At 32.2% G+C, this 12,708-nt stretch overlaps 1 long non-coding RNA gene across 1 annotated transcript; it reads right to left on the bottom strand.

The window, feature by feature from the left end:
- Positions 1-209: 209 nt before the first annotated feature.
- On the bottom strand, positions 210-11,157 carry LOC143072108 (uncharacterized). The gene is made up of 4 exons (XR_012977045.1): positions 11,050-11,157; positions 7,866-7,953; positions 5,584-5,729; positions 210-3,109 (listed from the first exon to the last, which is right to left on the bottom strand). It is a non-coding gene; the product is annotated as an uncharacterized LOC143072108 (long non-coding RNA).
- Positions 11,158-12,708: the final 1,551 nt, after the last annotated feature.

Genomic DNA, 12,708 nt, shown 5'->3' with positions numbered 1-12,708 from the left:
TGCATGGTGAAGAACAATCCAGTTGAGCACAGAGCATAATAAAGGACAAATTAAGTGACATTGACAATTAATAACATGTGTACAACTCGCTAATGGAAGAGGTCTATGATGATAAATGAAAAATAACATTCAACTGTAACTTACCTGTAATTTACCTGTAAAAAAATCGGCGCAAATGAAATGCAGATCGGCGCAAATGCAAAACGCCGCATATTTTATTGAAATCTGTACATTTATTAGTTGAAAAAACATCAAGTACTGATACCTTTCCCGGCCTCGTTTACATTAGTAAATAACATATTGATACAGCTGTTATTTTTTGTTAGTGTTCAACATACAATTTTCCATACTTAAAAAAAAATATTATACCATATCAGTAATTTCAAAAAAGAAGTTTACCATTAAGATTATAAAACATAATTATCTGTATAACAAATGGATTTGAAAAATATAAGTATTTTCTATAATAAATTTCTTTTTTTATTTACACATGAACATAATAAGTTATACACACTTTTATGCACACTATTTATATACACTAAACTGTAGATATATAATATATTTGATAGACACAGCTGTTATAGTTTGGTACATTGCAGAAAATTATTGCAAGACACAGGCAGTTTGGATATGAAAAATACACACAATATATGTGATTTTTTTGTGTGTTTGTTTTTATGACAGTAAAAGAGTCCAGGGGTCCTAGCAGTTCTCTGCCCTACTGAGTAATTTATCTTTAATACTATTAATAAGTTTTCTTTTAAATATTTTTTAGTGCTAGTGTTTTGGTTTCTTCCATTGATATTTGCTTCTATAAATGTAGAATTTTGTTAACCGAAGTATTAAGTTTCTTATATCATTTTTATCTGTTTTTTTTAGAAAACCAGATAAAACCAAATCAATATTTAAAGTTAGTTCTATTTCTGTCTTCTCAAATATCCAGGAGTTAAGGTCTTTTTGATATATATGAACACGTCCAGAATGTATGTATTATTGTTTCGACCGCTCCGCACCCAGAACTACACTTATTTGTATCTTTAATTTTTTAATTGAATTAAATAGAAGTTCTGTATTGAAACCATTGCAATTTTAAACTTTTTTTTATATAAAAGGGCAATACATGGATATTTTTCTAATTGAAGTTTGTATTGAGAATTAGTGACTATTTTTGTTCACATTTATGTTTAGGATTTGACTTTTTACCATTCAAAATATTATACATGTCTTTTGAACCTCTCTGGAATTTAAAAAAAAACCAACTTTAACACTGAGGGCAAAATTGGACCGTTTCCTCTCTCTAAGTCATTTGGACATATTTTATATTCTTTTAAATACTTTTTTATTGCAGAAATTAGGCCTTGATATGTGAGAAAATTAGTTTTGATATTATATATATTAATAAAGTGATCAAAAGTCATAAAATTTCCACCTTCCTCTAACAAGTCATTGATCAGCCAACCCCCTTTTTTTGTCCAATCTTTATATAAAACTGAATAGTTACCAATCTTTATTCCATCATTCTTCCATATAGGGCACGTGTTAATTTGAGAGTTATTATGTACATTTTGAAGATCTTTCCAAGCATCAAATAGTTCTTTCCAAAATGGATTATTTAGCTTTTTATAGGGACCAAGAAAATTCCATTTCCCAAAAATTGAAATTTTCTGAAAAGAGGAATAGTTTCACTATTTTTGAAATATTTCTATTAATTCTTCGTATCCAGGTTAATTTTAGACCTTTTATGTAGTTTTCAACATTTATCATTTTTAGTCCTCCTAACCAGTGTGGTTTGGATAATGCATGTGTCTCTATTGACTTTATTTGCTTTGGTATGGACAGGAAAAGATGGTTTAATTTTGATATTATTAGTGTTTTTATCACTGTTATTTTTCCAATTGGTGAGAGAGTATTTGGTTAGTCCAAGTTTTTATGATATTTTCGATATCTTTCATCCTGAGGTTATAGTTTAAATTTTCAATTTCACTAATATCCACTGAGAATTTTATCCCAAAAAGTGTAAATATGCTGGAACCCCACTCAAATCCCCACTTAACACACATAGTTTCTTGGCTAAACTTTTTCTTTCCAATCCAAACATCCTTGGTCTTGTATTAAAATAGTTAAGACCTGAACAATCTGTATATTTATCTAGAGTACGGAGAGATGCATCAAGTATAAGAAAATGTGAAATGAGATACTCTGAGTCATCTATAGTGATTCCTTTAAGTTTGTCATTGTTTCGTATAAGTATAGCAAGTATTTCTGCACACAGTAAAAACATATGAGGTGACAGGGAATCTTCTTGTCGGCAGCCCCCCTGAATCTAAAAAAATCATCTGATAGATGGCAATTTTGTATTATTTTGACAAAGCTGAGTAAGCATCAAAACAATAATGTGACAATAATTGGAATCCAGCATCCAAAATTGTGCAAACATACATGACAAACATACACCACAATTGACAAAAATATCAAAAAATCATACAAATGATATTAAAAAAAAGAGACGCAAACAAAACTGTTTTTGTAGTAGATAGTTTTGACACATACAGAAACACATTTTTTTGCAGTTGACACTAACAAAAAAGTTTGTGTACGCGCTCGAATTGAAACAAATATCTTGAATATACAAGCGCATAGCTGATATTATTGGCACGAATAGTTTGATTAATTGATTATTGGTTGTTTAACGCCTAGAGCGTAATGTTTGATGAAACTCGACTGTTCAATGATGATGAAGAACGGTCTTGTTTACTTGTTCCCTTCTTTGACAATGGCATGTTCAACTTTGAAATTGATAGACTCAGTTGACATAATATTTTACGAAGTATTTGATTCATTGAAGTCAATAAACATAATTTATTTCAGTAGTGTCTATTTTTGAAGGTGACCTTGTCTTGTTTTTTTATCATGTTACATCTCTATCACGTGAGCGCAAGATCCAACGTCTAATGCTGGTAAGTAAATGCTGGTGGTTGTGCATACTGATCGGGCTGAGACTGTTGCTGATATGGATTAGGCTGAGACTGTTGCTGTTGACCATATGTAAACTGAGTTCCAAACTGGGTGGGAATGTTGTGTGAAAAGTTATTACCATAGGTTCCACCAACTGGAAAAGAAGATATGCATAATGAAAATAGTGTGTGACCGAGAGTTTAAATCATTTCTCAGTAAAAAGTTAAATCACAAAAATACTGAACTCCGAGGAAAATTCAAAACGGAAAGTCCCAAATCAAATGATAAAACACATCAAACGAATGGATAACAACTGTCATATTCCTGACTGGTACAGGACCTAAATATTGACCCCTGTTGATTATTAATAAGAATAAGTGTCATAACATCATCCACGACTCACTCCGTACTTACTGTTCTGGATAAAACGAGAAAAAAGCTGACAAGAAATCCTCAGATTCTTTTTGCAATTCAGTAATGAACATAATTAATATACGTATACAAAATTTTAAAAACATTTTACTCCAACCATAATAGCCCTATTTCTCGTATCAAAAATAAGCTAAAAGAGCTCCAGGCTGTTAAGGCTTATAATAATATCATAATAGAATAGTTGACCTAAATCTTACATTCAGGTTCTTCATAAGAAAATCACGAATTCACCAGCAGTCCAACTGACTCCATTTTCGGATAATGACATCTTTAACAAACATAAACGTTTAGCTACCTTTCCACAAGCAGACAGAAATACAATGAAAGTTCCAACTATGTACTGGCTTCCGAAGCTGCACAACACTCCTTACACGTACTTGATAACTTGCATGCTTATATTGCTGGTTTCGAATTTGTTCAAAGTTGTGATTTTTCTACCCTATATACCACTTTGCCTCCTAATCTTATTCAGGAAAAAAAATCACACACCTCCTTAAAAAGGCATTTAAAAGTCAAAATGCGAATATATATGTTCAAACTCTGTTAATAGGTCATTTTTTGTAACAACAAAGAAAATAACAATATCAATTGGACCTGCTTTGATACTATAACTGTTCATGCATTTTTACTAGATAACATTTTTGTTCGTTTGGAGATTCCGTATATCGTGAAGTCATCGGAATTCGCATGGGAACTAATAGTGCACCACTCATTGTAGACCTATTTCTGTATTATAATCAGTTACAATTCATGACAAAACAAAAACCATCGAAACAATATCTGATTCAAAAGTTCAATAAATCTTTTAAATATTTGGATGATATATTGGCGTTCAAAAATGATGACCTCAGTATGCACATTAATCAGTCAGGACTGACTTTAAATAAAACTAAAACTAACAATGAACGCTGCCCTTTTCGGGATCTTGATATCTATACCTTTAACGGGAAGCTTAATACCATAATTACACCTTAAATGAGAATGCCGGATTTTGATTTGTTGGTAACCATTGTATTTTTCGCATATTCTCACCCGTTTTCTTCGTTTCAAACGAATTTACACATTTTTCACCACTTTCGGTGGATATATGCCTCAAATTCCCCTTTATGCCGTGGTATTTGCCATTTTTGATATTCCCTTTTAACCCTGGCGAGTCTTTTACCGACAAAATTATTTCGGTTATGACGTCACATAGAGACAACGCTGATGCGTAAATGTACATCTATAAGTTCCGCGGTACTTGGGTACTCTATTCTTATCCTCAAAATATACATACAAATGTTAACGGATTAAAGCTTATTAGTAAAAAAATTCCTTATAATGTACAGAAAGTTTCAATCATAATCTATTCGATGTAATTAAACAGATATATCAAGTTATGGAGGGGTAATTGCGAAAAATACGACTCCTGTGACCACATTTCGCTCGCCTGGCGGCTCTGAAAATTTCACAGTCACATTTATATGTTTTTGAGTTTAGTATGACATCCATAATCACTGAACTAATACAAATTTTTATTTAGGGGTCAGCTGAGACCAAACCTCTAGGAACCAGATTTTCTCGCTGCAATCAAGACCCATTGATGGTCTTCGGATGTTATCTGCTCTTTGTTCGGATTGTTGTTTCTTTGACATATTCCCCATTTCCATTCTCAATTTTATCAACTATCAAAAGGAAAACAAAACACCTATAGGGGGATGGTGTGGTCAGGTAAAAGATGTAGGACGAACAAAACACAAATAATTCAAGATACCCATCCCCACCTTCAAGTTTACATATAACATTACACAAAGGGAAAACATTTAAAGACATACACCAAATAATATCCGGATGAAGTCGTGTGCTTCAGACGGATCGATGCTGTAAAAAAATGCCAATGAGTCATAACAGGTTAACCGACAGATATGTGCCGCTTATATCGTATTCCCGGAGAATGATATAGGTCAGAGCTGACTTTGTTAGGAAATATCTGTTGTGTTTTGTAACATGTAGAATCTATCGAGTAAAATTTTCAAAATGAACAACGTTTATGATATGTGAAATGCATTAGGAAAGCCCTAGGAAAAGCCCTAGGAAATCTCCAATGTTACGTTCTACAAAATACTACTTTTTTAAAGAAAAGACAATCCCAGGAAAGGTGTCCTTTTCAATAGTCATTTCTACTATATTGTTCTACAATGGTGATGTTAAACTTACACTGAGTTTGTGTTACAGTAGGAACTGCTGTTGGATTTACCACGCGTCCTGGTCGTTTTGCGAATTTATAATAGCAAAGGATGAAAATGATTAGTCCCAATATACAAACACCACCAAAAACTCCTCCAATTATTGCAGTGACCTGACTGTCAAAAGAACACGTAAAAGAATAAAAGTAATTTTAGAAATATGTCAAATATCGCCAGTTTGTTCCCATGAAATCTCAATTAATCTCAATTTTTCATTAAAAATACATTAACCATAAAAAAGTCTTTAATCCTTGCGTTGAATTAAAAGTATGTAAAAGTTCAAATATCTTAGAACATAGTTTGCAGTCATACGTGAATATTGTGAATTACGTTAGCAGCTATTTAAAAAATAAAGATATGAGGGCTGATATGCATAAAACCACTTATGTTAAGATATCCACTCGTAGGACTAATTTGTAGAAGGAAATGCTGTCCATTCATAAGAATCCTTAATCTAAGTAGCTCAAATTTGTGCATACGCACCCAAATGACCAGACGTTTGTCGTCAGATGTAAGAACATAATAAATAGAGAGTTGAAACACAGACACATTTTATCGGATACCAATAAATGTTTGTGACCATTAAACCTGTATAGAGTCGATTTCAGTTGTTCTTTCCAAAATATTTGCATCAAAACATGTTGCGTAAGAATAAAACATCCATCATATTAAAAGCGTCCAAATTATACGAATATGCATTTACTAAATTATCTATACATACACGTAAACGCTTTACGATGGGGATGAAGGTTTGCTTCACCTAAGAAATGGAAAGACGATAACTGGAAAGTGAAAAACTGGTATTTTAACTTAATTTTAGTTTGAAGTCGTCCATCCGTATCTATTTCAGAAAACAAATATGTTTTTGAATTATTTATTGGTGTCCGCTAAAATTTGCCTGTGTTTTACCACTGGGTCAATGTCACTGCTGGTGGACGTTTCGTCCCCGGGGGTATCACTAGCCTAGTAGTCAGCACTTAGGTGTTGACATACATATCAATTATGTTGTCATTTTTATAAAGGAGTAGGTCCGGTAAGGTCCGATTTTGGCCTCAAGTTTCAGGTTCATCTAACGAAAGTTTTTGGACACTTTTTAAACACTTAAGTGTCTATTTCAATTGATTCGATTAGTTCATGTGAGATATTTTAACTGATTTAGACATTAAAAACGCTCTGATTTAAGCTTAAATATGAAAAATCTATCAAATATGCCAAAAAAACATCACTTTTCAGATGGTTTTTGCCAAAAATGAAACCCCCGTGTTCATCCTCAACCTTTATAAATGTTTTGTATTATCATCAAATACAACTTACATTTCACAATTATGAATGAACACGAATGCGGCCACTTTCATTTTAGACGGAAACCGTCTAAAAATTAACCAAAATGGTAAAATTTGAAGATTTCAGTAATTTAGCATGACTTAATGATGCTAGTACGCGATATTTGTGCATTGTATTGTCAATAACAGCCCATATTTATGTAGCAGAAGCATTTTACTTTCCAAAATATAGCTTAAAGATTACATTTTCACAATTTTGTAAAACTGCTATATTTTGGGGCCAAAAATGGGTCTTACTGTGAACCTACTCCTTTACTGTTTAAAAAACTTTGAATTTTTTTAAAAACTAAGGATGTTCTAATCCCAGACATAGATTACCTTAGTTGTATTTGGCACAACTTTTGGGATTTTTAGATCCTCAATGCTTTTCAACTTTGAACTGGTTGGCTTTATAACTGTTTTGATATCAGTGTCACTGATGAGTCTTATGTAGACAAAACGCGCGTCTTCCGTACTAAATTAGAATCCGGTATCTTTGATAACTATCAACTCTCTATTTTCTGCGGTCTTACATCTGATACACTAAGATAGTCGTTTGATCTAATAATGAGTGTTTTCATGTTTAACTTACGAGGACGGGCCACAATAATAAGTATACGTATCATAATGACTGTCTTAAAAGACTAACGGACGAGTCAGTGTCACAATAATAACTATACGTAATATGATGAGTGTTTTAAAAGTTTAACTCACAAGTCAGAGTCAAAATAATATGTACGTATCTATACATGTTATAATGAGTTTGTTTTAAAAAGTCTAACTTACTAGGGTCACAATGTTGGGATACTCAGGTGTCAGATAAGACAGGTTAAACTGTATACGTATTATAATGAGTGTTTTAAAAGTCTAACTTGTGGGTCAAAATTATTAATATACTTATTATAATGAGTATTTTAAAAGTGTAACTTACGCGGAATTGTCACAAAAATAAACAGTATACGTATCATCAGATGAGTCGTAATAGCCTTCGCAGTCGTCTTCTGTTCTTCCTTTAGTCACTGAAAATATAAGTAAATGAATAAAACATTTTATGTCCAAAAGCAATTAGAAATGTTTACTAAATTGAGACGCAAAACAGCTTTCAAAAACCTCACAATAGGAAATAGAAACTCTGAATATGTCTTGCAACCTTAGGCTATTTAAATACAAGATAAACTTAAATAACAAATGCAATTTGAAGCCAGACAAGATATCAAGAAGTATATAGACGAAATAAGCACCATTCATATAGATACCTGTAAAATTTTAATCATAAACCAAAGGGAAAGATCAAGAGTGTACAGTAATACTAATAGCAACTTTAAAGATACGTTACAATCTGATTTCTACAAAGTAGAAAAAGAACAAAGCTTTACGTTTCGTCCCCGAGGGTATCACTAGCCCAGTAGTCAGCACTTCGGTGTTGACATGAATATCAATTATATGGTCATTTTTATAAATTTTCTGTTTACAAAACTTTTGAATTTTTCGAAAAACTAAGGATTTTCTTACCCCAGGAGTAGATTACCTTAGCCGTATTTGGCACAACTTTTGGGAATTTTGGGTCCTCAATGCTCTTCAACTTTGTATTTGTTTGGTTTTTTAACTACTTTGATCTGAGCGTCACTGATGAGTCTTATGTAGACGAAACGCGCGTCTGGGGTATAAAATTATAATCCTGGTACTTTTGATAACTATTTACACCACTGGGTCGATGCCACTGCTGGTGGACGTTTCGTCCCCGAGGGTATCACCAGCCCAGTAGTCAGCACTTCGGTGTTGACATGAATATCAATTATATGGTCATTTTTATAAATTTTCTGTTTACAAAACTTTTGAATTTTTCGAAAAACTAACGATTTTCTTACCCCCAGGAGTAGATTACCTTAGCCGTATTTGGCACAACTTTTGGGAATTTTGGGTCCTCAATGCTCTTCAACTTTGTATTTGTTTGGTTTTTTTTTAACTATTTTGATCTGAGCGTCACTGATGAGTCTTATGTAGACGAAACACGCGTCTGGCGTATAAATTATAATCCTGGTACTTTTGATAACTATTTACACCACTGGGTCGATGCCACTGCTGGTGGACGTTTCGTCCCCGAGGGTATCACCAGCCCAGTAGTCAGCACTTCGGTGTTGACATGAATATCAATTATATGGTCATTTTATAGATTTTATGTTTACAAAACTTTTGAATTTTTCGAAAAAACTAACGATTTTCTTACCCCAGGAGTAGATTACTTTAGCCGTATTTGGCACAACTTTTGGGAATTTTGGGTCCTCAATGCTCTTCAACTTTGTATTTGTTTGGTTTTTTAACTATTTTGATCTGAGCGTCACTGATGAGTCTTATGTAGACGAAACGCGCGTCTGGCGTATAAAATTATAATCCTGGTACTTTTGATAATTATTCCAACAAAAATGTCAATACAAAATGTCTATCCTGGTATCTATGATGAGTTTGTTTAGATTTACGGCATGACAAGTAATAATTAGGTAGACAACAGAGAAATCGAAATGTAAATGAAGTTTGCGGTTGGGATTTTTCAAAATGCGAGATAAGTACCTAGTGTAATATTAAGGTATAAAGGGAATTTTTGAAAGACAAATACTTCTGGGCAAACGTAACTATTCTGTCAATTAATCTATGTTTATTATTAGGTAAGAGTATATATTGCACTGAAAAAAGAGGAAAAGCAAGGACTTATTTTACTCTCCTTTTCCGTCCGTAGTCATAACAGAAAAAAATGATTGCATTTGACATCAAGAAAAATTGAGGTTTTGAACAGTTTATACCATTTCAATTGTTTTTATAAAATAACGTTATTTTAATTTTTACTGTTACCAATAAGTCACAAAAAGTACTGCGTATATTCTTTAACAGCGAATATATTGTACAAAATTTCCACCGTAAAAAGATTTCCCCACATTCTAAGTGCAAGATGGCCTGTATTCTACCGACTTAAAATTTGAACTTTAATTAAAAAGATTTTAAAATCTATGTGTCACACTGTGCCGTAGAATCGAATTATCCATAAAATCTCTATATGATAATTATATCTATGTATATGTATATGTCACTAGTGTATCCTAAAGTTTGTAAAGGGAGATTATTCATCAGTTTTTTATTCTACTTTTATAGTTTTGCAAAGATGTAAAAGGGGGGCTGACTTAACACAATATTAGAATATTTACGACAGGTCGATATCAATGTATTGCATGTCGTATGCTTATAATGCATAATTATCCAAAACAAATATCTAGATCAAGAAATTCAGCCTTTTCTCATACGAGTGTCATGAAAACAGTAAATGAAAACCTTGGCGAAAGAGGATATTTGAAGATGTATACACGTCAGGACAATTCAAGTGATTTATGATTAAACATTTCACAAAACATATGCTTTTTTGTTATTCTAATGTTTTATACCATGAATAGAACGTATATATACACACAAAGAGCAACTTCCTGATTGCCTCTTAAGCAAACAAAAGGATTGTAAATGTATATATTACAATTGATTTCTAGTTTATTTCAAACTTTTAACACATACATATGTAAAATTGTTACAAAAGCTATCGTGCAAGCTTTGGTGGGGTTCGTGTTGCTTAGTCTTTAGCTTTCTATGTTGTCTTCTCTACTATTATTTGTGTATTTGTCTTTTTATTTTTAGCCATGGCTTTGTCAGTTTATTTTCAATTTATGAGTTTGACTGACCTCTTGTATCTTTCGTCCCTCTTTTATGATAAAACAACATTTGTAGTTTGCAGTGATATCAATTGAAATTAAAAGCACATATAAGGGATATCGACAATATCCAATCTCTTCTTTTTTAATATTAGAGAGTCAATATCACGAATCTCCTTCTTAAAACATGAAGGCATATCATTGTACTATTAGGCGATTTAAAAAAATGATATCCACTTATGGTCCAACTGAGAATCAATTTCAACAGTTGATATGTATTTGTAAACGTTCGGATTACATTTTTGTTTGGGACCAACCATAACTTACTTTACGCGAATGTAATCATTGAATTTCCCTCCCATATCAGGTAGAAGTATTTCTGTTTTATACCCCCCTTTATTTTAGCCTATCTGTATGTGTACTCACCCAACAACAGCAACTGTATCAAGATTGTAAATATTTTATGTAAAACGCACTTCATACTAGAAACATTCTTTAAACAGAAAGAGACATATGATCGATAACTTAAATGCTATCATTATATCGGTTTACGGTTAATTGAATGTAAGGTTTTTAAACAATGCAGGACCATTAATTTAAACATGTGAGTAGGTACGATATTTATTTATAAAAATCATATTACGAAGTACGTACTTATGTACCCGTAAACAATAAGATTTACTCAAGATGTAGTTATCTATCTATGTACTAGCTTGCAATTCAATAAAAAAAAAAATCAGCGAGATAACATCAAGATGTCTTTACTCTTATTGAATGCTTTTCATTTATCATGCTTAAACATAAGATCGGATGACTTTACTGAAAGACATTTTCCTTAGTCATTGTATATATAAGGTACCCTTTATTAGCCATTAATCAGGAAGAAATTACTCGTATATTTAACTTAACTTATGCATATTGCTGTTTATCTGGATAAATGATTTTTGAATGTGGTGAGACTATAATAAACTATTGAATCTGAATCTATAAATATAATGTAGCACTCCCAAGTAAAAAAAAGGTGACCATTGGATATTCATACTCATATATCAATGGCAAATTGACATCACCGTAACGTTTAAAAAAAACAAACGAAAAAAAAAAAAATCAATAGGCAATTAACAGTATACAAAACACACCATAGAAAATCAAAGACTAAGCAACATGAAACTAACGAAAGACATGGGGTGATTTCAGATGCTCCAGAAGAGTTATCAGAAGCTGTTGAAGTTTTTGTGTACTAGTATTAGTAATAAGCGTTGGTTCCATGAATTACTAATTCATAAATGAAAGCAATAAATAAACTCATCATAGATACAAGAAGTCGGTTGCACCAAAATACTTACGATTAAGTTTGATCGTAAGTTACAGTATTCCTAAGAAAAATCTTAGACATAAGTTGTTTTGTGAAACCGACTCCAGGTTTAAAATTTTGTATGATAGAGTGCACGTGAACGGCTTGAATAAAGCTATTTACTATTCGTCATTTGTATAAAAAGAATAAATACATACATACCTGCTTGGTGATATCATTATTTTGCAGTTCTTGATATTGTCCTCGATATCGATATAGATAAAAGACTTCAGACGATAATTTATGGCAAGCGAATTATTTTACCGATACGATGTTTCGGTGTCTCAACTTACTTGCGACATGATTTCTTAAATCTTTAGTCGTCTAATCTGTTATTACTGATTGTGTCTTACTCCTAATAGTGATATTTTGACTTAGTGGGAATTCGAATGGCTGAAGATGCATGCAAAGTGCCCTTTCGACGAATTCAGATTCGCTTCTTTTTATATTATTCCTTGAGTTTTTGTTTGCTACCTTACTTTTTTTCTTTTCAGATTGTTTCCGAGATATGAACATCGATAAACTGCATGTCGCCTTTTCTACAGCCTATACTAGATGTACAAAATTGAAAAGAAAACACAATTAAAGAATTATCTCGGCTTCTTAGTCTGTGTTGATAAGTTTTCTAGTTCATTGATAGAAAAATCAGATGAATTAGTAAATGAAAATTGATTTTAATATGAAAGAGAATAGAAACGGAAATGGGTGCCATACTTAACTTTGAAACATAC

This window comes from Mytilus galloprovincialis, chromosome 1 (assembly GCF_965363235.1).
Source record: "Mytilus galloprovincialis chromosome 1, xbMytGall1.hap1.1, whole genome shotgun sequence".
NCBI lineage: Eukaryota > Metazoa > Mollusca > Bivalvia > Mytilida > Mytilidae > Mytilus > Mytilus galloprovincialis.
This window is presented reverse-complemented; position numbering and strand designations above follow the sequence as displayed.